The following is a 23,405-nucleotide window of genomic DNA, read 5'->3' on the forward strand; positions in this document are numbered from 1 at the left end:
AAAATATTAACCTTGGTCGCTTAGTTCATGTTTTATTAGTTTAGAATTATATCTTAATTACATACATGCAAGTACATATGCCCAAATTTATCCAACTTTCAACATGCATAAAGCAAAAAAACAAGAATGTTTAAACATAAAAATCGCTTAATAATTGCAAATACAAAAATTGCGAACACTATCATATCCCTACTGACGCCGCAATGCAGAACCAGTAGTTCTTGACCTATTCAGTCGACAATTTTGATTTCAACATTAGTATGACGTGCTCATTAAATAGTCACATATGACTGCTTATGGTTGAGAACTGGCAGTGGTAAATAAATAACAACCCCATCTTAAGATCGTCCTTTTGACTCGTCAATCGAAATTACATTTAGAATTATAATTCTTTTCAAAGAATAAAGGGTACTTGTATATTAATAGGGGCCAGATCTATTTTAGGGACAAAAACTTTTTTCACTTGACCCATTCACAATTTGTACAGCAATGAAATTTGATTATAAGTCTCTAACAGTAAATCTATTTCCGTTGCGAAGCTATTGAACAGTATTCATATTTCGTAGTGGTATTATCAAACAGTTCGAGATAACGAATCGCAGGTAAGGAGCGAATCGGTCCAATAACAACAAGAGAGTTTACCTGTACAGGAAAGTCAACAGGAACCTTAGTAGCCAATAATACATCAAAAGAATTAGCTTTTTAAGCTGATTCAAAATATGCCATTAATGAGTATAATGTTACATATCAAAAGCTACGAGCCTGAGAAGTTTGCCTGTTTTTTCTAAAAGAGGGAAAACAATACTGAGAAAGTCAAGCAGCTTTGATGAAAATCACACCTTCAGGTTCAGCATATCAGAGGAGCTTGCTGTAGAGGTTTCAAGTTCCTATCTACAAGAATGTGTAATTTTGTATTTTTTGCCAGAATAATGATCATGGATGCGTGTTTATTTGTAAGTTTTGCTGTTTTTTTTTTCCAATTGGTAATCGTATTGAGCCAATGGACCTAAAAGATAGGGAGAAAACTTATTTGAAGACCCCAAATCACACCCCTTTTCTCCTAAAGATGTCCGATAAAATTTTTTTAGATAGCCATTTGATTCAGCATTAAACAAACAAAGTGAATTTTTCAACTGAAAGTAAAGATCAGCATTAAAGGTTAAAAAAAACATAAACTATTCCGTACATGAGAGAAGAATACCGCCTCCTCCATTCCTCACTGTTTTGACCGATGTTTGACTATTAATCACGAAGGTTTGACAAAATTAAAAGTCAAGAAGCTATTGTAAAGTTTCACTATTAATCACAATTCTTTGAGGACGACTCTTGAAACATAAGATACATTGAAGTTGAATGAGAAGTATTTTTAGAGAACTTTAAGAGTTTAGCGAAAAGGGCAGGACTTAAGGATTGGAAGCCCCCTCATATGCAAAGTATTTTCGTTTTGTTGTAGGTTTAGTTTTGCTCCTTGCTTTGATTTTGATTTTTTTTTTCTTTATTTAATTGAACGAGTAATGTAGTATTTTACGAAGAACAATGTAAAAGCAATGACAATCCTGAAGGATTTTATTCATTTAAAAATGTTTCAATGTACTATGTAGCCTATATTCATCATTAGCGTCTCCAATGGAGTCTAAACTAATGTCACAGGAGTTAGAGGCAAAACTATTTTACTTATTTGCCTTCATGCATATATGACAATTTAAAATTGACCTCACGAACTTTTAAACTTACAGATCATTGTATAGCTCAGCTACAATAACGTTCAATATCCGTAAGCTTAGTCTATTTCCATAGATATTTGCAACCAGCAATTTTTACACATCATATTTTGAGGAATTTCTAGTAAATCATCAGAAAACCCATAGTTTGATTAAAATTCCCACTAACCAATTAAAAGAAACACTAATATAACTCAGTATCCACAGATCAGACATTAGTTTTCAGTTTTAAGACTTCAACATTTTCCCCGATGTTCATTAAGTTCTATGCTTGCTGCTATAATTACAGCTCCATTTTTGTGAGGTGCTCAATGGAGTACGGAAGTAAAAAAAAAGCTCCAACTATAAGCAAAAGTTTCAAAAATCAAATAAATATCACGATCTCATTTAAAATTGCCATCTACTTGCTTTCATTGTTGTGCTAGCAGACACTGTACAACTGTCTCAGATTATAGTCTTCAGCCTTGTTTCTTCTAGCGTTTGCACCCATGGTGTTCGTTTATATAGATGACACTGAAGTATATAATAGAAATGTGCGTGGCTTTAGCTGAAAATGAAAAGGTCTTCTGCCTTGTAGTCAATTTTCTAAAATTGCTTTAGATGCAACGGGATAGGTGAATGCTCCTGGCCAAACACCTTGATTTTAATAGAGTTTGCTAGCTAACAAATATCTTTTCAGAATCACGCAGGCCTTGTAGAAGGGAACATTATTCAGGCAGATCTTTTCTTTGCATAGCATTTGAAATTTTATCCTAACCAGCTTTCTCTTAAATATTCAGAATAACTATTAGACTTATCACCTCTTGCTGCTCAACTACTGGATCATTATTTCTAGATTTTAATTTTTACTGATGCTACACCATGAACTGAAGTTGAGAGGTCAAAATTCCCAGAGTTTTTATCATGACTAAAATTTCAATTGTTTGAATTCCAAATAGTGCAATATTTTCTAAGTGACTGCAATTTTCTAAATGCTTGAATCCTTAAGCACAGTCCTCACAAAAATTTACCTTAATTTTTCTCATATTCACAGATCATATGCATTTTGTGGAACTATAAGCAAACAAATATTTGCAAATAGTTCTCCAAGCTGCTTTGGCATGCTATAAAGAACGGCTTTCTCCAAAGTATTGCCCGGTGTATCACCATTGTTCACAAGCCCAGAGTGCAAAATGGCTTCTTTAAAGAAGAATGAACAGTTCCATTTATATTTTTAAAACCTTCAAGAGAAAGTGCACCCCAAATGTATATTTATAAAATTGGTAAGCAAAGTCTTTTATGATTGCCAGCAAAACTAACTGATTTTAGTCTTCCAATTCCGTTTTAATCTCCTCCTTTTCGCAGATTCAATCCCTTTTGTCCAATTAATTTCGTCAAAACATAATGTTTAAAAATAGAAGAATATAAAATCGTCTTTGTAGTTTTCATCTCGATTGAGCTCGAAACATGCAGTTAGTTTTACGCATTGTTCTGGAGCTCCTGGCATATTTTGTGCGCCTTGTTGATTAAGAAGATGAATAGGAAGCTAATCATTGTACTAGACAATTTATGCATCTTCAAGCCAAATAATTGACAAGCTTTTTCTTTTATTTATTTATCTTTTTGTTTTTTTTTTGTATTTGTTCTTGAAATGATTTATGTTTCTTTCATTTCTTCTACGGGTCGACATTTTTCTACATTTAGATTGGTTCTACTTTTTCTGTTTTTGTTTCTTTTCCTCGGATTTTTTTTTCTTTTCCTTTTTTCTTATTTATTTGTAGCTCTCTCCATTTTTTGTGTTTATAAGTCTATTTGTTTTGTTTTTTTGGTAGTTTTGGCTGAATTAAAAGAGCTATCCCTAGATGATTATTTATATGAAGGATGTGAATGAGATGATGATTTCCGAGTAACTGATTTGAAGCCCAAAGGAATAAGCACATTAATTTTGTCGCCAAAAAGACTAAAGTCACCTGAGAGTGACTTGTACCTTCATCTGTGCTCGAGAAACGTGCGCATTATGATATGTTGCTATGGTATCCCTTAGACTTTAAATGATTTTTCATCGAATGCTGATGCGTTTTGATCTGTGACATTTTTATTAAGTTCATACAAGTTTTTTTCGCTTTATCTATTTCCTCGTTTTGATATCTGTGTAGAGTCCAGTATTGATGAATTGTGATGGGATTGCATTTGTGGTAAAGGAAGGAATTGGGTCTAGAGCACATGACGATCTTTCTATTTGGAATTAATATTTTTTTTAAATTGATTTTAATTAACTTAAATAGTAAATGCTGGTTCTGGTTGTTTCACTAATAGGTTTCATAAGCTGCCTGCTTAAATATCACTTGAGTGTAGTCATATTGTCATGAGTGATTTTAATTTCAATATATGGAATTTTTTCAACAGAATTGTGATATTTTTTTTTAAATTTCCTGAGTCCAAGTGATGTGTGTCCTCCAGCAGGTGTACTGACGGAAAAACTACACGAAGTGTGACACTCATTGACAGTATTTTTGTCAGGTCGGTTAACTAAGGTAGGAGCTTCATTAATGTGATAGCTTTCCCTTATTCGAAACCCTTTCATTACGAGCTACAATTAATCGTCCTGTGAAAAGGCTGCGAACAAAAAGATCGTAACTCGACTGCTGAAAAAAGACTATCTTCAGAAGTTCGCAGAAGAGATTAATATTATTGACTGGATCCCTGTTTTAATGAAAAAGAATGTCTCTCAGGGGATTTAGATGGGCTTATGCAAAATATTCAGCCGATTTATGAGATGTCGTGTCTTCTTGAAACCATAAAATAGAAAAAACTCCAGCCTAGAAAACCATGGGTGACTATGAAGAGAATTGACCTGAGTGAATTGTGAAATAGGCTTTATGAAATATATTTGGATGATCGAAACCACGAAGAATAAAAAAAAAAAAAAAAAGAGGAAACTACTGAATAATCTATGACGATAGGCAGCCTTTGATTTTTATAATCGTAAATTTTAGGAATGTAAAGATATTATAAAAGAAACATTGAAAACAATAAATGATTTAGTGATCAGAAGAAAAAATGAAATAAGTGAAGAGATTTATTTTTGACCTTAATGATAGAAATGACATTTTTTAAAGGTGTGGTAAATTTTATTCTAATATCAGAACTGAATTGCAAGCTAGTGTGTTTAATCAAACAGTTCGTGGTAACGAACTGTAGTAAGGAGCGACCCGGCTCAATAGTAACCAAAACTCTAAAAAAATGAATTTTGATATCAATAGCTACATCAAAAGAATCGCTTTTTAATGCTGATTTTAAATATATAAGTTTCATCAAGTTTAGTCTTACCCATCAAAAGTTACGAGCCTGAGAAAATTTGCCTTATTTAGGAAAATAGGGGGAAACGTCCCCTAAAAGTGGTAGGATCTTAACGATCCTAAATGACACCATCAAATTCAGCGTATCAGAGAACCCTACTGTAGAAGTTTCAAGCTCCTATCTACAAAAATGTGGAATTTTGTATTTTTTGCCAGAAGACAAATCACGGGTGCGTGTTTATTTGTTTGTTTTTTTTTGTTTTTTTTTTCCAAGGGGTCATCGTATCGACCAATTGGTCCTAGAATGTCGCAAGAGGGCTCATTCTAACGGAAATGAAAAGTTCTAGTGCCCTTTTTAAGTGACCAAAAAAATTGGAGGGCATCTAGGCCCCCTCCCACGCTCATTTTTTTCCCAAAGTCAACGGATCAAAATTTTGAGATAACCATTTTGTTCAACATAATCGAAAACCATAATAACTATGTCTTTGGAGATGACTTACTCCCCCACAATCCCTGGGGGAGGGGCTGCAAGTTACAAACTTTGACCAGTGTTTACATATAGTAATGGTTATTGGGAAGTGTACAGACGTTTTCAGGGGGATTTTATTTTGTTTGGGGGTGGGGCTCTGTTGGAGGATCTTTCCTTGGAGGAATCTGTCATGGGGGAAGAAAAATTCAATGACAAGGGCGCAGGATTCTCTAGCATTACTATAAGAAAACAATGAAAAATAAACATGAAAACGTTTTTTCAAATGAAAGGAAGAAGTAGCATTGAAACTTAAAACGAACAGAGATTATTACACATATGAGGGGCTCTAAAAATACTTTAGCATAAAGAGCAAGGTATTTAGGAGGAGATAAATACCTTGCTCTTTATGCTAAAGTATTTTTAGTAATTTGAACTATTTATTCTACGGCCTTTCTGATTCAGGGGTCATTCTTAAAGAATTGGGACAAAACTTACGATTTAGTGTAAAGAGCGAGGTATTAACGAGGGTACAAACCCCCTCGTATACATAATAAAAATATAAGGTTATGAAAGTTTGTTACGTAAGTTAATTCTTAAGTTACGTATATTTTTTACTAATAAAAACGTTCGTTAAAAATTAAAAGTTCTAGTTGCCTTTTTAAGTAACCGAAAATTAGAGGGCAACTAGGCCTCCTTCTCCACCCCTTATTTCTCAAAATCGTCTGATCAAAACTAAGAGAAAGCCATTTAGCCAAAAAAAAAGAATTAATATACAAATTTCATTTTAATAATTTATGTGCGGAGAGCCAAAACCAAACATGCATTAATTCAAAAACGTTCAGAAATTAAATAAGAAAAACTAATTTTTTTAGCTGAAAGTAAGGAGCGACATTAAAACTTAAAACGAACAGAAATTACTCCGTATATGAAATGATTTGTCCCCTCCGCAATCCCTCGCTCTTTACGCTAAAGTTTGACTCTTTGCCACAATTCTACTTTTTAAAACAATTAAAAGCTTTAGCGTAAAGAGCGAGGGATTGCGGAGGGGACAAATCATTTCATATACGGAGTAATTTCTGTTCGTTTTAAGTTTTAATGTCGCTCCTTATTTTCAGCTAAAAAAATTAGTTTTTTTTATTTAATAAATATCAGGAAACGCAGTTAAATACCGTCCATGATGAAAGAAGCGATCTTTACAAATAACTATTGAGATGTTTAGCAGTGATGAAATGAAAAATTTATTGAGTTTTTGAAATTGACTCATCTGTTGTTGATGGCTTGTGTCTTTGAGAACTCAAAGCGATTCCTGTCTGGTCCCTACAATTAATATATCCCGAGAAAATGGCAAGCTTTCTGAACAGTTCAAAGTTACAAAACTCACATTCCTCCTTAAGGGTGGCTTCAAAAGTGGCCCTGAAAATCGGAGACTAATATCGATTTTGTCTTTTTTTTAACGAAGATATTTGAGACAGTCGTCGACAGACACCTTTATAATTTTTTTCTGACGAATAGTGCACTTAGTGAAACCCGATTTGGGTTTCTTAATGGTCACTCTACAACTCATGCCTTGCGGTATTTTGTTGACTGTGTGACTGTGTTAGTAGTGCACTGGATAACAAATATTAACCAATGTCAGTTTTCATAGACATAAGAAAGGCATTTGATACCGCAGATTTTAGAATTTTACTGGATCGACTTAAGTGTTTAGGAATTTGTGGTGCTCTGTTGCAGTGGTTTGAATGGTACCTCCATGGAAGATCCATATAGGAAGTATTAAATAATGTTGTTTTAGTCTTTTACCCATTAAAGTATGGTGTACCATAGGGTTCTTTTGTTAGTGTTTTGCTTTTTTCGGTTTATGTCGACACCATGAGACTTTATCTTCAAGATTTTTATGTTACTGAAAGACTGTAAAGAAGGAAAGGTTTTGGACCACGCCTGTAATAATTTGGATGTTTTGGGGGCAGATTCGGCCCCTTTTAATGAAAAATATCTTTTTCTATGTAAAATAGAAGATTACTCGCGTATGCCTACCGGTGCCATGATTGAGAGGGAGCGGAGGGAAAACATGAGCACTACCAGGATATTTATCAAGGGGGTCTTACGGAGAGATTTGTTTTCACCAACAATTAAATAGTTCGTTTTTCATACTTCCTACCCCCTCTCCAATAAAAATTTTGAGGAGTTAATTTTTTTTTAATTTAAAAACTGAATTTTTTAGGGATGGTAATAACTCTCAAAGCGTTGTTTTGTGAACATAGAACTTGACTGTGAAAACGCGGAGTTGCAGGAGGGACTAATAGCCCATCTTCACATTTGAGAGAGTCTTGGATCAAAAAGCTTGTAGAAACAACTTGTAGAAACATTCTTAGTAATATCAAAAGATCAATTTATTCTAATAAAACGACTTTTGTGATTCTGAGGGCATTTCTAAAGAATTGTAAAAAAGTTGACCTTTAGTGTAAAGAAAGAAGTATTGACGAGGGGGTGAAACCCCTCATACACCTTAAAATTTCTGTTCGTCTTCAATTTAATTTTCCTCCTTAATTTCAGTTGAAAAAACTTGTTTGTTTCTTTTTAAATTGTATTTCCGATTGTTTTTTAAATATTCTGGGAAATCCAGCGGAACTTTCCCCACAAAAAATTCCTCCAAATAAAGATCCACCCTCGTATCCCTTTCCCCACGAATCCCCCACCATAAGAAATCCCTCTGAAAATGTCTGCATACTTACCAATAACCAAGACTATATTTAAACAATGGGCAAAGTTCGTATCTTGCAGCCCTTCACCCAGGGAGTGTGGGGGATCAAGTCGTCCTCAAAGACATAGTTATTAGATTTTTCAACTATTATGAACCAAATGGCTATCTAAAAATTTTGATTATATGACTGTTGGAAAAAGATGAGCGTGGGAGGGGGCCTAGTTGCTCTCCAATTTCTTGGTCACTTAAAAAGGGAACTGGAGTTTGTAATTTACGTCTGATGAGCCCTTTTGTGATATTCTAGGACAACTGTGTCGATATGATCACCCCTGGAAAAAAAATAAACATGCATACGTGATCTGTTCTAATACATAACTTCACGTTTTTGCAGATAGGAGCTTGAAACCTCTACAGTAGGGTTCTCTGATCCGCAGAACCTGATTGTTCATTCTGAACCTTCATTATGATTCTATAAGTTTTGGAAGGTGTTTCCCCCTCTGTTTAATAAAAGGGAATTTTTTTCAGGCTTGTAAATTTTGTTGTGCAGTATTAAACTTAATGAAACATATATATTTAAAATCAGCATCAAAATTATATTCTTGTGATGTATCTATTTGTATCAAAATTCCTTTTCTTAGAGTTTTGGTTACTTTTGAACTGGGTTGCTCCTTACTTACAATTTGTTACCACGAACTGTTTGGTTCTAAATATACAAGATAAATTTTTTTAAGTTGTTCATTAAAAACTAATAGCAGATGAAAATTTGTATAATTCTATAAATACTAAATTAACTCCTCCAAAAGGGATATGTTCTTGGTGGAAATCGTATAGATCAAGTCGGCATGTATGGGGGCCCTTACGGCACTATCTATCGTTTTTAGTGTTTGTGATACATGCAAAAGAACACAAAAAACAGACTTAAGTATAATTAACAAGTGCAATGAGTCTATTTAAAAAAAGGCGTTATCAGCAGCTTCATATTAGCTAAAGGGCAAAACTTATATTAACAATCGCTTAGAATGAACAAACTGGACCGTCAAATGAAACAAAGTCAAGAGGACGACCTGAGAAATTTAAATTCACAATGAGCAAAAATGGACAACCTAGACCATCAAATAAGACAAGATATCTGAAGTAAGTATAAACGAATATGAAGAACAAAGAATTTTGCGGTTAACATGCTTGCGAAAACGGCAATTACAACGAGTCAAAAACAAAAGTGAAGAACAAAGAAATATGCGATTAAAAGTTAAGTGATAGCGATTATTACTAGGAGTCAAAAACCAAAGGGAAAAATAAAAAAATATACAGTTACAAGACATGCGACAACGAGGATCAGAACGAATCAAAAATGAAAATGAAAAACGAGAAATGTGTGGTTTGAATATATGCGAAAGCGAGAACAAAGAAAGGTTTAGTTAAAGACAAGCGGTGGCGAGAATTACCAGTGACAGCGAGAATCAGAATGTATAAAAACGAAAATCAAAAACGAATGTTTGTGAAGTTAGCAGACGCGTGAACGAGGCTATCAGAGCGTGTCAAAAATGAAACCAAAGAACGAAGAATTGTATTCTTGGAAGAAAATTGACATAGAATAAAAAAAATTTCATCAAATGAAAGTAAACAATGAAATTAAAACTTGGAACAAACCAAAATTGATGCGTACTGGGGGTGGGGCAGTCCTCCTCAACCCTCCCACATTTTACACTCAAGTTTTTCCTCCAATTTCTTAAGAACGATTGATCAACAACGAGGGCTGTTGAAATGAAATAAGGAGTGTTTCTATAATACTATAAACTTTAACTTAAGGAGTGGAGGGGAGGGGAGAGGGCAGAATTTATTGTATATATAACAACATACACTCTTTTCTTTTTTTATAAAAATTTCTGTTCAATCAATTTTGCTGTCTTGAGACGTCAAAATGCATCATCATCATAAGAAGAATTCATTGAAATGAAAATTCTTGAACAGCAGAGTTTCACCCTGCTTTAGCCAATTTTGATCTTGAGGAACCACAGAGTGTAAGGGAGAAAGAATCAAATACTATAAAAGAAAAACTCCTCTAGAACCTCTAACGCTTTTGTAAAATTTAGTCGCTTAATGTAGACATGGTGCGGTAAATCTGTCGCAAGAAAAGTAAGGGAAATAATGGAAATAATGCATAAGGTTCAGCCCAAGAAGGCCATCACCCTTCATCCTTGAGTGACTTAATGCTTAGCTCATTCCAAATAAACACATATTTTGTGGACACAAAACCCAACAGCTTAGTACGAGAGAAAAATATTTTCTGGAAATTCTGAAGCTTTATATTGGATGACTGATCTTTTTATGCGACAGGGATACAACTAATTTGTTTTTGAGAATAATTTGTTGCTTGAGTAAAATCATAGCGGTGATAACTTGAAGTGGTGGCGGAGAGGCTATTGGTGCTCCTCCAAGGATGGCTAAGGGTACATGCATTTAAAATCTAAAATATCTCTTTTTTTCTCTTTCTCTCTACTTTTTTTCCTCATGATTTTTCAAGTTTTCGGCCTTAGAAAAATTGACAAGTCAATCGGCTTAATTTTATGGTAGCTTTCAGGATACTTCTTTAGGCTTAGGGAGGCTTTGAAAAATTTCCAAGAAACACATAATATAAAGTTTAAAGAATTTTAAGGAGCGGAACTTCATGAGCTTTTAGCATGATTGAGTTTCTTTAATATGAAGGGGGACACTGAATCCGTCTTGAACTAAACTGTTCCAGATATAGTAGAAGTACTCTAATAATAATGAAAAGATATGTGAGAAAAACTTGATTTGGAGACTGGGTTGTGCATTCAAAAGAAAGTCGTATGGAATGTTAAAACCTTTTCTCAAATATTTAAATCTTCTAGAAGGTGTTCTAAATGCAAGACTGAAAGTAAAAAGGAAACACAGATCCATGCTCAGAGGCACAGAGTTTGATTCTTGGAGGAAGACGAGGTTTGACTTGAGGTGTGGTATATACAGCATGGTGAATGCCATAGAACTGTTCACACATAGTATGGCAATTATGATATATTATTATGCTCATTATAATACATGAAGATGTTTTCTTAACCATTATTTGGATTGTAATTGAGTGAAAGATTGTATTTTTTTCTTAACAGGAATATTATGAAAAGATGTTGTTCTTTATTTCATTAAATGAAAAATACATGCCTTTTCAAACGAAAGTTAAGAGCTACACTGAAACATTCAACGAGTATAAGCTATTCTGTATTTGATGAAGGGATTCCATCTCTTCTGCTCCTTGAAATCCAAAAGCTTTATACTGATTTACCAAAAGCGTTTAGAATTCTAAAAATATAGTTAGTGGGTAAGTGCAAGTATTATGTTTACCGGCTGCCTTTGAAATATTTTAACTAATAACTTATTGCTTAAAGCAAACTTAAATAAATATAATTCTCCATTTTTGAGGCATTGTGATTATGTTTCTTACCTCGTTTCAATTGCCTCTGTATTTGAACATTCGCTCCGAAGGAGTGGGGAGGCGAAAAATAAATTTTTAGCGAGAAGAGTTGAGGAAAGGTAGTTGAGGTAAAATGATGAATAACTTCTGTTCTTTTAAATTTTTAATGTCACTGTTTTCTTTTATTTGAAAAATAATTTTTTTAGATTTGATTTCTATTCATTTTTATGGAGTCACAGAAGTAGGTTTACCTTTATTAGAAAAAGGGCTCTTCTTCCCTTAACCCCAACTCCTAACGTTAAAGTCTATCTTTTGCTCAAAAATTCTTTGAAAAGAAGAGCTCATTTAGTGTATTTGGCTTTTGAAATAAAATGCAATTATTCCAATAATATATTATCTCAAAACCGTTCTATACACTTCACCCATATTTAGCCATAAATATTTTTCTTCACCTGAATATTCTTGAATATTTTTCTATATATCTGAATATTTTTTTTTTTTGCCATCTGGATATTCCTTCAAATGATCTGAAGCGACTTCAATAGAAAGCTGAAGATGTCGGCCTAAAATATTTTTCGAGGTGTGAGATGCCCATAAGTTCATACATAGGAGAAACTACTGACCAAAACCGTAATTAGATACTGCGCAACCAACGATGCTATATTCTCTGACCATTGGGAAATAAAAAAAAAATCATATTTTATAAATAATGACTTTTGGGTTTATAAATAAGCTTAATTTATTTGTAATTTTTGTCAGAATCCAACTATTTGTTTTTTTGGGGGGAGGGGGGTCATCTCTTCCTAAGATTATGTAGGTTTTTGTATACTAATAGCTTTTGATGAGCCAGATTGAAATTAATAAATTTTGCACTTTTGGAATCAATTGATTTTAGCGTAAAAAGTAGATTTTGGCTATACAAATTTGTGGTTTGGAATTTCTGGTTCTGTTGACAATTCCAATATTTACTTGCAGTTTGTTAGTACAATCTATTTTCTCCAAACGCTCTCAGAAATGTGAGGGAGGACATCACTTTGTCCTTGAACCCAAGGTTTTTTATATTAAAATCTATTATTTATGTAGCTTTGTATCGAGAATGATAATAATCTTTCAATAAAAATGATCCTCTTCAATTATCTCTTAGTAAGGGGGAAGGGAGGTGTAAAAGATCAAAAATGAATTTTGACGTTATCACTTCCACGTTTTCAAGGTAGTTCTTTGAGCAAAAGTTGTTTTAGGGGTGTTTCCCACCCCTTTTTCTCCTCATTTCATGTTGATAATCATGCGAATCTAATCTTTTATACCACACAAATAGTTCTGCAGTAAGAGGGAAGCTATTAACCCGCAACATCCATATCACAGGCTCAGTCCGGAAACATTTTCGGGACTGAATAGAGATTAAAAATTATATTACCCTCCCCCTCTTCTTTTATTCTATATCTACATGAAGGTTCACTGACAGTCAGAAAATAGGGACAAAACAATTTGCTTATTGTAGATTGATAAACCAGGGGAAGGGGTGGGGGTGAGTAGGCCTTAGGCATCCCAACCACCCACCAATAAAATAATCTTCTCATCCTCTTCCATAATAGATGATGCGCAGTTATACAATACAGTAAAGAAAAATTTAATCGTAAAACGTATCAACTAAAATGATGGGAAATGAAACTCCAGAGACTAAGGACATCAAAATCCAAATATTTTTGCTGTTTCGACTCATCTTGGGACTATTCATCCATGTATATCGCAATTTTATAGGACCGTTTCTTCCATTTTTTCAAACTTAAGGTGTTATTAGGTTAGTGTCAAATTTTTGTCGATGTTGCCAAGTAGAATGGTGTTGACATATAAGAAAAAGCAATCAATTTATTTTGTGTGTAAAAATTCAAATGTTAACGAATCTTTCGATTCCATAAGACAACTAAGCCTTCTAAAGAAATTTTTACTTCCTTTAGCCGTTTGGTGCTATATGCTTTTAGCTTATTTTTCGCTTTTTTTTTCACCCACGTATTTTTTTTGAATTGGTGACCACTACAATCGACAGCTCTGCAACTCCATATGGAGATCTTGTTTATTAAGTTTGGTAATGAATTCACGATTTTTCAAATTTTAATGATTCATATGAATGTGTATGTATTCTACATGACCAATTCCAACAGGCTTAACTCACTGGAAATTATTCTCAACGTTATGGGAGGGTCCCCCCTTTTTCACCTGATGATCTAAACACTGTACTTTTTGACATTTGGTCTCAGATTTAAGAACGACCTCTCTAAAAAGAGTAATCGGTATGAGATAAAAAGTATTTTTTTTTATAATATTTCAAGACCCAAAGAAAGCAAAACTGTATATTCGCTTTATTTAATAGCTTTCCAGTTCGGGTTGAATGTGCATGTTCCTGGGAGAAAATACGCCACCATGTGGCAATAGGATTTCTCATTCTATGACAGAATTAAATAAAAAAAAAGTTTTTTTTAAATGAAAGTAAGGAGCAACATTAAAACTTAAAACGAACATAAATTACTCCGTATATGAAAGGGGCTTTTCTCCTCAACGCCCCGCTCTTTACGCTAAAGTTTGACATTTTGTCTTAACTCTATTTTTAAAACAGTAAGAAACTTTAGCGTAAAGAGCGAGGCATTGAGAAGGAAAAGCCCCTTTCATATAAGGAGTAATTTCTGTTCGTTTTAAATTATAATGTTGCTCCTTACTTTCATTTAAAAAAACTTGTTTTTTTATTTAATTTATGGACGTTTTTGAATTAATACATGTTTTGATCTTGGCTCTCCGCACATAAATAATTAAAACGAAATTTGCAAATTAATTAATTGTAATTTGGAAAATTTTAGGAAGATTTTGAGAATAAGGAGCAAGGGAGGAGGCCTAGTTGCTCTCCAGTTTTTTGATTACTTAAAAAAGCAACAAGAATTTTTAATTTTTTAGAAACGTTTTCGTTGGTAAAAAATATACGTAACTTACGAATTAAATTACGTAACGAACTTCTATATTCGTATGTTTTTATTGCATATATGAGGGGGTTCAACCCTCATCGATACCTCGCTCTTTACACTAAAGCTTAAATTTTGTCCCAGTTCCTTAAGAATGATATCTGAATCACAAAGGCCGTAGAACAAATAGTTGAAATTACTAAAAATACTTTAACGCAAAGAATGAGATATAACGAGGAGGTAACACCCTCATATACGTAATAATTTTTGTTCGTTTTAAGTTTTAATACTGCTCCTTACTTTCAGTAAAAAAAAAACTTTCCATATTTATTTTTTCATTGTTTTTTCAAATAATGCTAGAAAATCCTGCGTTCCTTCATTGAAATTCTCTTCCCCATGAGCAGTTTCTCCATGAAGATATCCTACCACGTACCCCCCCCCATCAACTCTCCCCCCTAAACCAAAAATCCCCCTGAGAACGTCTGTTCTCATAGGTGTTTTCCTCCTTAACGCCCGCTCTTTACGCTAAAGTTTTTTACTGTTTTAAGAAGTAGAGCTAAGAGAAAGAGTTAAACTTTAGCGTAAAGAGCGAGGCGTTAAGGAGGAAAACACCTATAGTTTATTGAAAGACACTTGTAAGAAAAGGTATATAAGAATGATATTTATAAAACTTCAAATACATTAGCCACTATTTAAAATTGTTGCTGTATCTACGGAGAGATTCTTCTCTACTTCAGTAAAAGGAAAACATATATATCTCAGGAAACTGTTTCTTTTGATAATGAAAACTTAAGCTGATAAATTGTAAACAGTTTTTTCCCCAGGACAAGTCAACGTAAGAAAACTCCTCGGAGGATAAGCTGGCCGCAAAGGGAATTTTGACACATTTAGAAAACTCATCGCAAAATGTTTGTATCATGTGTAAATCTGCTGTATATTTTTGCTGCAGGTTTTCTTATTATAAATAAAACACATACTCTTGCAGTTTTAGGCAAACTTAAGAAGTTGTCTGGTTGGCCGAGGCCACCATCTCTTATGCTTTGAAAAGTTGCAGAAACTCCTGGAAAATCCTTTGCTCAAAAATATTTTAAAATTGTAGGTCACAGTTTTATGTACTCCCCTTAGATTGCGTAAAATTAGTACTACTATTTCTGTAATAGTTTTGTAAGACAGGAATAAATTTGCTTTTCAGCCCTTGTTTTGAAATAAGAAGGAGAGGCTCCTCTGACCCTACTCAAACAACTTCGTATGGCTCTAAATACAGGAAAATTTACATTTTAAAGACTTTTGAAAGACAGACCAGATAAGTGATCACGTGCCTAAGGGATTGCATAATCACGGTCGAACTAGACATACAATCAAACAAACATGCTGATTTTAAAGATTTTTAAAACTTGTAGGCAAGGGTGCTACCAAGTGCTATGGTGGGCGTTTATAGCCCTCTTGCAAAGTATTTTTATATAATAGATATAGCATCCTCAGTTACCTTTATCCATAAATATTAAAAAAATTCCAAGAATTGGGACTGAAAAACAATAAAATATACAACTAGGTGATTGACTGTGGCAATTAATAAATTACACCTCCACTAAGGCCAGATATGGAGCAGTTCTTTTTACAAGTCTCATTCAAAGGACCAATAACAAAAACTCCTAAGTATAGGCCTGAGAAATACACTTTTTATTTCAATCCCATCCCCGCTTCCAAGCGCTTTTCTTGGAAAACTATTCTGAGAATTGGATCCCCTTGCACAAAGTTCAGAGTCTAAAAAAGTTTATTTGTCATCATCTTGAAGACATTCTTATTATCGAAATAACTAATTAGTGTTTGACGTTGTTTTTGCGATCTGAAACACCGCTGAAACCGTTTGTACCATTATCAACAGCATCATAATTAACTCCCCTAAAATATTTCTTTATAAGGATTTACTCATCTAAATCAATTCCCTGTTCTTATTCCGACCTGACAAACCCTAAATATATAAGTTGGAAACAGCATACGACGAACGTCGTATACATAATGAAATTCTGCATTTTATGCTGATACAGAAATGGTAAAATTTATTTGTTTAGAAATAAATATAAAAAAACTATTGCTTAAACTCTGTTTGTGAAGTTTCAAAAAACGGAGAAAATATCACCAGAAAAGGTAAACATCTTCATGAAAATTACACCGTCAAGTTTAGTATGTTCTAAAAAGCCTTTAGCGGAGTTTACCCATTTCTATAATAAAAACAATATAAAATTGAAATTTTAAAAATTAAATATTTTCAATTTGAAAATTGAAAAAAATTGAATATTTCATCAAAAAAGGTTGGTTGGAGACGTCTCTTCTTTTATTTGCGTCTCTTCTTTTATATATATACTAGCTGTTGGGGTGGCGCTTCGCGCCACCCCAACACCTAGTTGGTGGGGGCGCTTCGCGCCCCCCCCAAGTCCCCCCGCGCGCGTAAGTCGTTACACGCCATAATAGTTACGCGCCATTGTAGTTGTGTCCCTATGTCCCACCTGTGAATATAGATAGATATATATATATGGTTTTAACTACGTAAAACTTGCGAATATACAACATTCTTTGCTGTCCCATTGTCTTTGCATATAAATAGATTGTCAGGTTTACCGACTCTTGAACATGCAACATATAATGGTCCATGGGAAAACAATCTGTATTCAGATCTATACCTCATGATTCTAATGATTGCCCTTGAGCTTTGTTGATGGTGATTGCTAATCGACCATTCCCTGTCCCGGTGTCCTGGTCGTCATTTACATCCCCCTGTTTCCCCCGGTGTCCCCGTTGTAGTTGTGTCCCTGTGTCCCGGTCGTCATTTATATTCCCTGTGTCCCGGGTCCCGGTCGTCATTTGTATCCCGGTGTCCCGGTCTGTATATACATTCGTTTTTTAGTTTTGTTTTTCTCCTTTATTTTTTTCCTTTTTTTTCTTTTTTAGCTTATTTAGATTTTTAGATTTTTTAGTTTTTTTATTAGTTTTTAGTTTTTTTTTCTTTTTAGTTTTTTTGTCCCGGTCGTCATTTATATCCCCCTGTTTCCCCCGGTGTCCCCGTTGTAGTTGTGTCCCTGTGTCCCGGTCGTCATTTATATTCCCTGTGTCCCGGTCGTCATTTGTATCCCGGTGTACCGGTCTGTATATACATTCGTTTTTTAGTTTTGTTTTTCTCCTTTATTTTTTTCCTTTTTTTTTTCTTTTTTAGTTTATTTAGATTTTTAGACTTTTTAGTTTTTTTATTAGTTTTTAGTTTTTTTTCTTTTTAGTTTTTTTGTAGTTTTTACCTTCTTTTTAGTTTTGTTAATTTTTTTTTTTTACTTGTGTCCTGGTCGTCATTTATACTCCCTGTGTCCCGGTGCTTTGTTGATTGCTAATCGAACATTCCTTTTGTCCTGGTCGCTTTCTCTTTGAGTGTCGTCATTTATTTTTTTCTTTTTTAGTTCTTTTAGTTTTTACCTTTTTTAGTTTTTTTTAGTTTTTAGTTTTTTTAGTTTTTTACCTTTTTTTAGTTTTTTTAGTTTTTTTAGTTTTTTAGCTTTTTTATTTTTTTTATTAGTTTTTAGTTTTTTTGTAGGTTTTGCCTTTTTTTTAGTTTTTTTAGTTTTTTAGCTTTTTTATTAGTTTTTAGTTTTTTTTGTAGTTTTTGCCTTTTTTTAGTTTTTTTAGTTTTTTAGCTTTTTTATTTTTTTTATTAGTTTTTAGTTTTTTTTGTAGTTTTTGCCTTTTTTTAGTTTTTTCAGTTTTGACGTCACCTGATCCAGTTTTTTCAGGTGACGTCACCTGATCCACGATCCACAGATCCACAGACAACTTATTTTTATATATATAGATAGTTTTTTTTTTTTTACTTATGTCCTGGTCGTCATTTATACTCCCTGTGTCCCGGTGCTTTGTTGATTGCTAATCGAACATTCCTTTTGTCCTGGTCGCTTTCTCTTTGAGTGTCGTCATTTATTAGTTTTTTCCTTTTTTTTTTTAGTTTTTTATTGGTTTTTACCTTTATTTTAGCTTATTTTTCAGTTTTTTCCTTTTTTTTAGTTTTTTTTTATTTTTTATTTTTTTTTAGTTTTTTACCTTTTTTTAGTTTTTTTAGTTTTTTTAGTTTTTTAGCTTTTTTACTTTTTTTATTAGTTTTTAGTTTTTTTTTGTAGTTTTCAGTTTTTTTTTTAATTTTTTATTGGTTTTTACCTTTATAGTTTTTTTAGTTTTTTAGCTTTTTTATTTTTTTTATTAGTTTTTAGTTTTTTTTGTAGTTTTTGCCTTTTTTTTAGTTTTTTCAGTTTTGACGTCACCTGATCCAGTTTTTTCAGGTGACGTCACCTGATCCATCCATCCATCCACAGACAGACAACTTATTTTTATATATCTATATATATAAAAATAAGTTGTCTGTCTGTGGATGTGTGGATGGATGTGTGGATGGATGTGTCAGGTGACGTCACCTGAAAAAACTGGATTAGGTGACGTCAAAACTGAAAAAACTAAAAAAAGGCAAAAACTACAAAAAAAACTAAAAACTAATAAAAAAAATAAAAAAGCTAAAAAACTAAAAAAACTATAAAGGTAAAAACCAATAAAAAACTAAAAAAAAAACTGAAAAAACTAAAAAAAGGCAAAAACTACAAAAAAAAAACTAAAAACTAATAAAAAAAGTAAAAAAGCTAAAAAACTAAAAAAACTAAAAAAACTAAAAAAAGGTAAAAAACTAAAAAAAATAAAAAATAAAAAAAAACTAAAAAAAAGGAAAAAACTGAAAAATAAGCTAAAATAAAGGTAAAAACCAATAAAAAACTAAAAAAAAAAAGGAAAAAACTAATAAATGACGACACTCAAAGAGAAAGCGACCAGGACAAAAAACTAAAAAAAAAGGCAAAAACTACAAAAAAACTAAAAACTAATAAAAAAAATAAAAAAGCTAAAAAACTAAAAAAACTAAAAAAAGGTAAAAAACTAAAAAAACTAAAAACTAAAAAAAAACTAAAAAAGGTAAAAACTAAAAGAACTAAAAAAGAAAAAAATAAATGACGACACTCAAAGAGAAAGCGACCAGGACAAAAGGAATGTTCGATTAGCAATCAACAAAGCACCGGGACACAGGGAGTATAAATGACGACCAGGACACAAGTAAAAAAAAAAATTAACAAAACTAAAAAGAAGGTAAAAACTACAAAAAAACTAAAAAATCTAAAAATCTAAATAAACTAAAAAAGAAAAAAAATAAAGGAGAAAAACAAAACTAAAAAACGAATGTATATACAGACCGGTACACCGGGATACAAATGACGACCGGGACACAGGGAATATAAATAACGACCGGGACACAGGGACACAACTACAACGGGGACACCGGGGGAAACAGGGGGATATAAATGACGACCGGGACAAAAAAACTAAAAAGAAATAAAAACTAAAAACTAATAAAAAAAACTAAAAAATCTAAAAATCTAAATAAGCTAAAAAAGAAAAAAAAAGGAAAAAAATAAAGGAGAAAAACAAAACTAAAAAATGAATGTATATACAGACCGGGACACCGGGATACAAATGATGACCGGGACCCGGGACACAGGGAATATAAATGACGACCGGGACACAGGGACACAACTACAACGGGGACACCGGGGGAAACAGGGGGATAACCTGACAATCTATTTATATGCAAAGACAATGGGACAGCAAAGAATGTTGTATATTCGCAAGTTTTACGTAGTTAAAACCATATATATATATATATATATCTATATTCACAGGTGGGACATAGGGACACAACTACAATGGCGCGTAACTATTATGGCGCGTAACGACTTACGCGCGCGGGGGGGCTTGGGGGGGGCGCGAAGCGCCCCCACCAACTAGGTGTTGGGGTGGCGCGAAGCGCCACCCCAACAGCTAGTATAGATATATATATATACTACCTAGTTGGTGGGGCACTTCGCGCCCCTCCAAGCCCCCCCCCCCACGCGCGTAAGTCGTTACGCGCCATATTAGTTACGCGCCATTGCAGTTGTGTCCCTGTGATTCTAATGATTGCCCTTGAGCTTTGTTGATGGTGATTGCTAATCGACCATTCCCTGTGTCGCCGTCGTCATTTATACATCCCCCTGTGCCCCCCGGCTTCCCCGTTGTAGTTGTGTTCATGTGTCCCGGTCGTCATTTATAGTCCCTGTGTCCCGGTCGTCATTTGTGTCCCGGTGTCCCAGTCTGTAACTTCTCTTTGAGTGTCCCGGTCGTCATTTATATTCCTTGCGTCCCGGTGTCTCGGTCGTCATTTGTGTCCCGGTGTCCCGGTCTGTATATGCATTCGTTTTTGAATTGGTCTTTTTTATAGTTTTTAGTTTTTTACCTTTTTTTAGTTTTTTTTAATTATACCTCATGATTCTAATGATTGCCCTTGAGCTTTGTTGATGGTGATTGCTAATCGAACATTCCCCGTGTCCCCGTCGTCATTTATATATCCCCCTGTGCCCCCCGGCGTCCCCGTTGTAGTTGTGTCCCTGTGTCCCGGTCGTCATTTATATTCCCTGTGTCTCGGTCTTCATTTGTGTCCCGGTGTCCCGGTCTGTATATACATTCGTTTTTGAATTGGTATATGATGAAATAAATTTTTGTGTTTTTCCTCTTTTTTTCTTTTTAGTTTTTTTTTTGGTTTTTACTTTTTTTCCTTTTTTTCTTGTTTTTCTTTTGTAGTTTTTTTTAGTTTTTAGCTGTTTTAGTTTTTTTATTAGTTTTTAGTTTTTTTTCTTTTTAGTTTTTTTTTGTAGTTTTTACCTTTTTTTTAGTTTTTTTAGTTTTTTTATTACTTATGTCCTGGTCGTCATTTATATTCCCTGTGTCCCGGTCGTCATTTGTGTCCCGGTGCTTTATTGATGGTGATTGCTAATCGAACATTACTTGTGTCCCAGTCGCTTTCTCTTTGAGTGTCCCGGTCGTCATTTATATATTCCCTAATGTCCCGGTATACTGGTCGTCATTTGTGTCCCGATGTCCCGGTCTGTAATTTCGTCAGTCGACAAACATGACGTCAGTCGACACACAAACATGACGTCACTCGACACACAGACACACAGACAACTTATTTAAGTTGCCAGTTGCTTATTTAATAGGCCAGTGTATTCTCCTGATGAGTCCTTATTTTGGGTGTTGCCTCTGAATTATTTGTCTATATTATTTTTTCTATTGTTTGGTAAATGACGACTTATACTTATTGACGACATGACTGCCTGTCCATAGATTATTCTTTATGGTTGATTGTGTGTGGCTATGCTGTTTGACCTACGTGATTGTATGGATGAGTAGGGTTAAGGCCTCATTCAAGTGCTGGTCTATATTAATCACTAATTTAGGAAAACAGTCTTCCTTTTCTCCTTCTGTCTCTCTCTCTCTATTTTTTTTTTTTTTTTTTTTGTGTTTGTGCTGTTGCATTGGTGATTTCTCTTTTCATGATATATATATATATATATATATATATATATATATATATATATATATATATATATATATATGTATATATATATATAAATATATATATATATATATATATATATATATATATATATATATATATATATATATATATATATATATATATATATATATATATATATATATATATATATATATATATATATATATATATATATATATATATATATATATATATATATATATATATAAATAGATTGCTGTAAAGGGAAAATCAGAAGTTTAATGCCGGTCGGGATGTAAAATGAGAGCTCTGAGTCACGAGATCCTTTTAAATATCAAAATTCATTAAGATCCGATCACCCCCTGGTAAGTAAAAAATACCTCAATTTTTCTAATTTTTCCTCTCCCTTCAGCCCCCAGATGGTCGAATCGATGAAAACGACTTTATCAAGTCAATTTGTGCAGCCCCCTGACACGCCTACCAATTTCCATCGTCCTAGCACGTCCAGAAGCACCAAACTCGCCAAAGCACTGAACCCCACCCCCTAACTCCCCCAAAGAGAGTATATCCAGTACGGTTACGTCAATCACATATCTACGAGATTTATAAGCGTTTTCCAAGATTTCCGGTTTCCCCTCCAACTCCCTCCAATGTCGACAGATCTGGTCGGGATTTGAGATAAGAGCTCTGAGACATGGGTTCTTTCTAAATATCAAATTTCATTAAAATCCGGTAACCCTTTCTTAAGTTAAATACCTCAATTTTTCCAATTTTTCCAAATTAACAACCCCCAGCTCCCCAAAGAGAACGGATCCGTTCCAATTATGTCTATCACACATCAATAACTTGTGCTTATTCTTCCTATCAAGTTTCATCCCGATCTCCCCACTTTAAGCGTTTTCCAAGATATCCGGTTTCCATGATTTCCTGTTTTTCCCTCCAGCTCCCCTCAATGTCACCAGATTTAGTCTGGATTCTTCGAATTACGCCCCCCCCCCAACTCCACCAAAGAGAGCGGATATGATCCGGTTATTTCCGTCACATATCTTGGATTTTCTTTTTATTCTTCCCACCAAGTTTCATCCTGATCCCTCCGCTTTAAGCGTTATACCCCCCCCCCAATTACACTGGATCCGGTCGGGTTTTAAAATGAGAGATCTGAGTTACGAGGTCCTTCTAAATAGGAAATTTCATTAAGATCCGATCACTCTTTCGTAAGTTAAAAATACCTCATTTTTTCTTTCCCTTCCCCCCTCCCCCACTCCCCCAAAGAGATCAGATCTGTTATGGTTATGTCAGTCACGTATCTAGGACTTGTAATCATTTTTCCCACCAAGTTTCATCCTGATCCCTCCACTCTAAGCGTTTTCAAAGATTGTAGATTCCCCCCAAATCCCCCAGTGTCACCGGATCCGATCGGAATTGAAAA

At 33.8% G+C, this 23,405-nt stretch overlaps 1 protein-coding gene and 1 long non-coding RNA gene across 3 annotated transcripts in view; one reads left to right on the forward strand and one right to left on the reverse strand.

The window, feature by feature from the left end:
* Window positions 1-23,405, reverse strand: part of LOC136042748 (lachesin-like) — a 119,395-nt gene that overhangs the window by 77,499 nt on the left and 18,491 nt on the right. The gene's annotated exons all lie outside the window — the stretch shown is intronic.
* The window catches only part of LOC136042788 (uncharacterized), a 137,817-nt gene continuing 121,478 nt past the window's right edge, over window positions 7,067-23,405 (forward strand). Inside the window, exon 1 of the long non-coding RNA XR_010621432.1 lies at window positions 7,067-7,238. This is a non-coding gene — a long non-coding RNA (uncharacterized LOC136042788). The remainder of the gene's footprint in view (window positions 7,239-23,405) is intronic.

This window comes from Artemia franciscana, chromosome 2 (assembly GCF_032884065.1).
Source record: "Artemia franciscana chromosome 2, ASM3288406v1, whole genome shotgun sequence".
NCBI classification, from domain to species: domain Eukaryota; kingdom Metazoa; phylum Arthropoda; class Branchiopoda; order Anostraca; family Artemiidae; genus Artemia; species Artemia franciscana.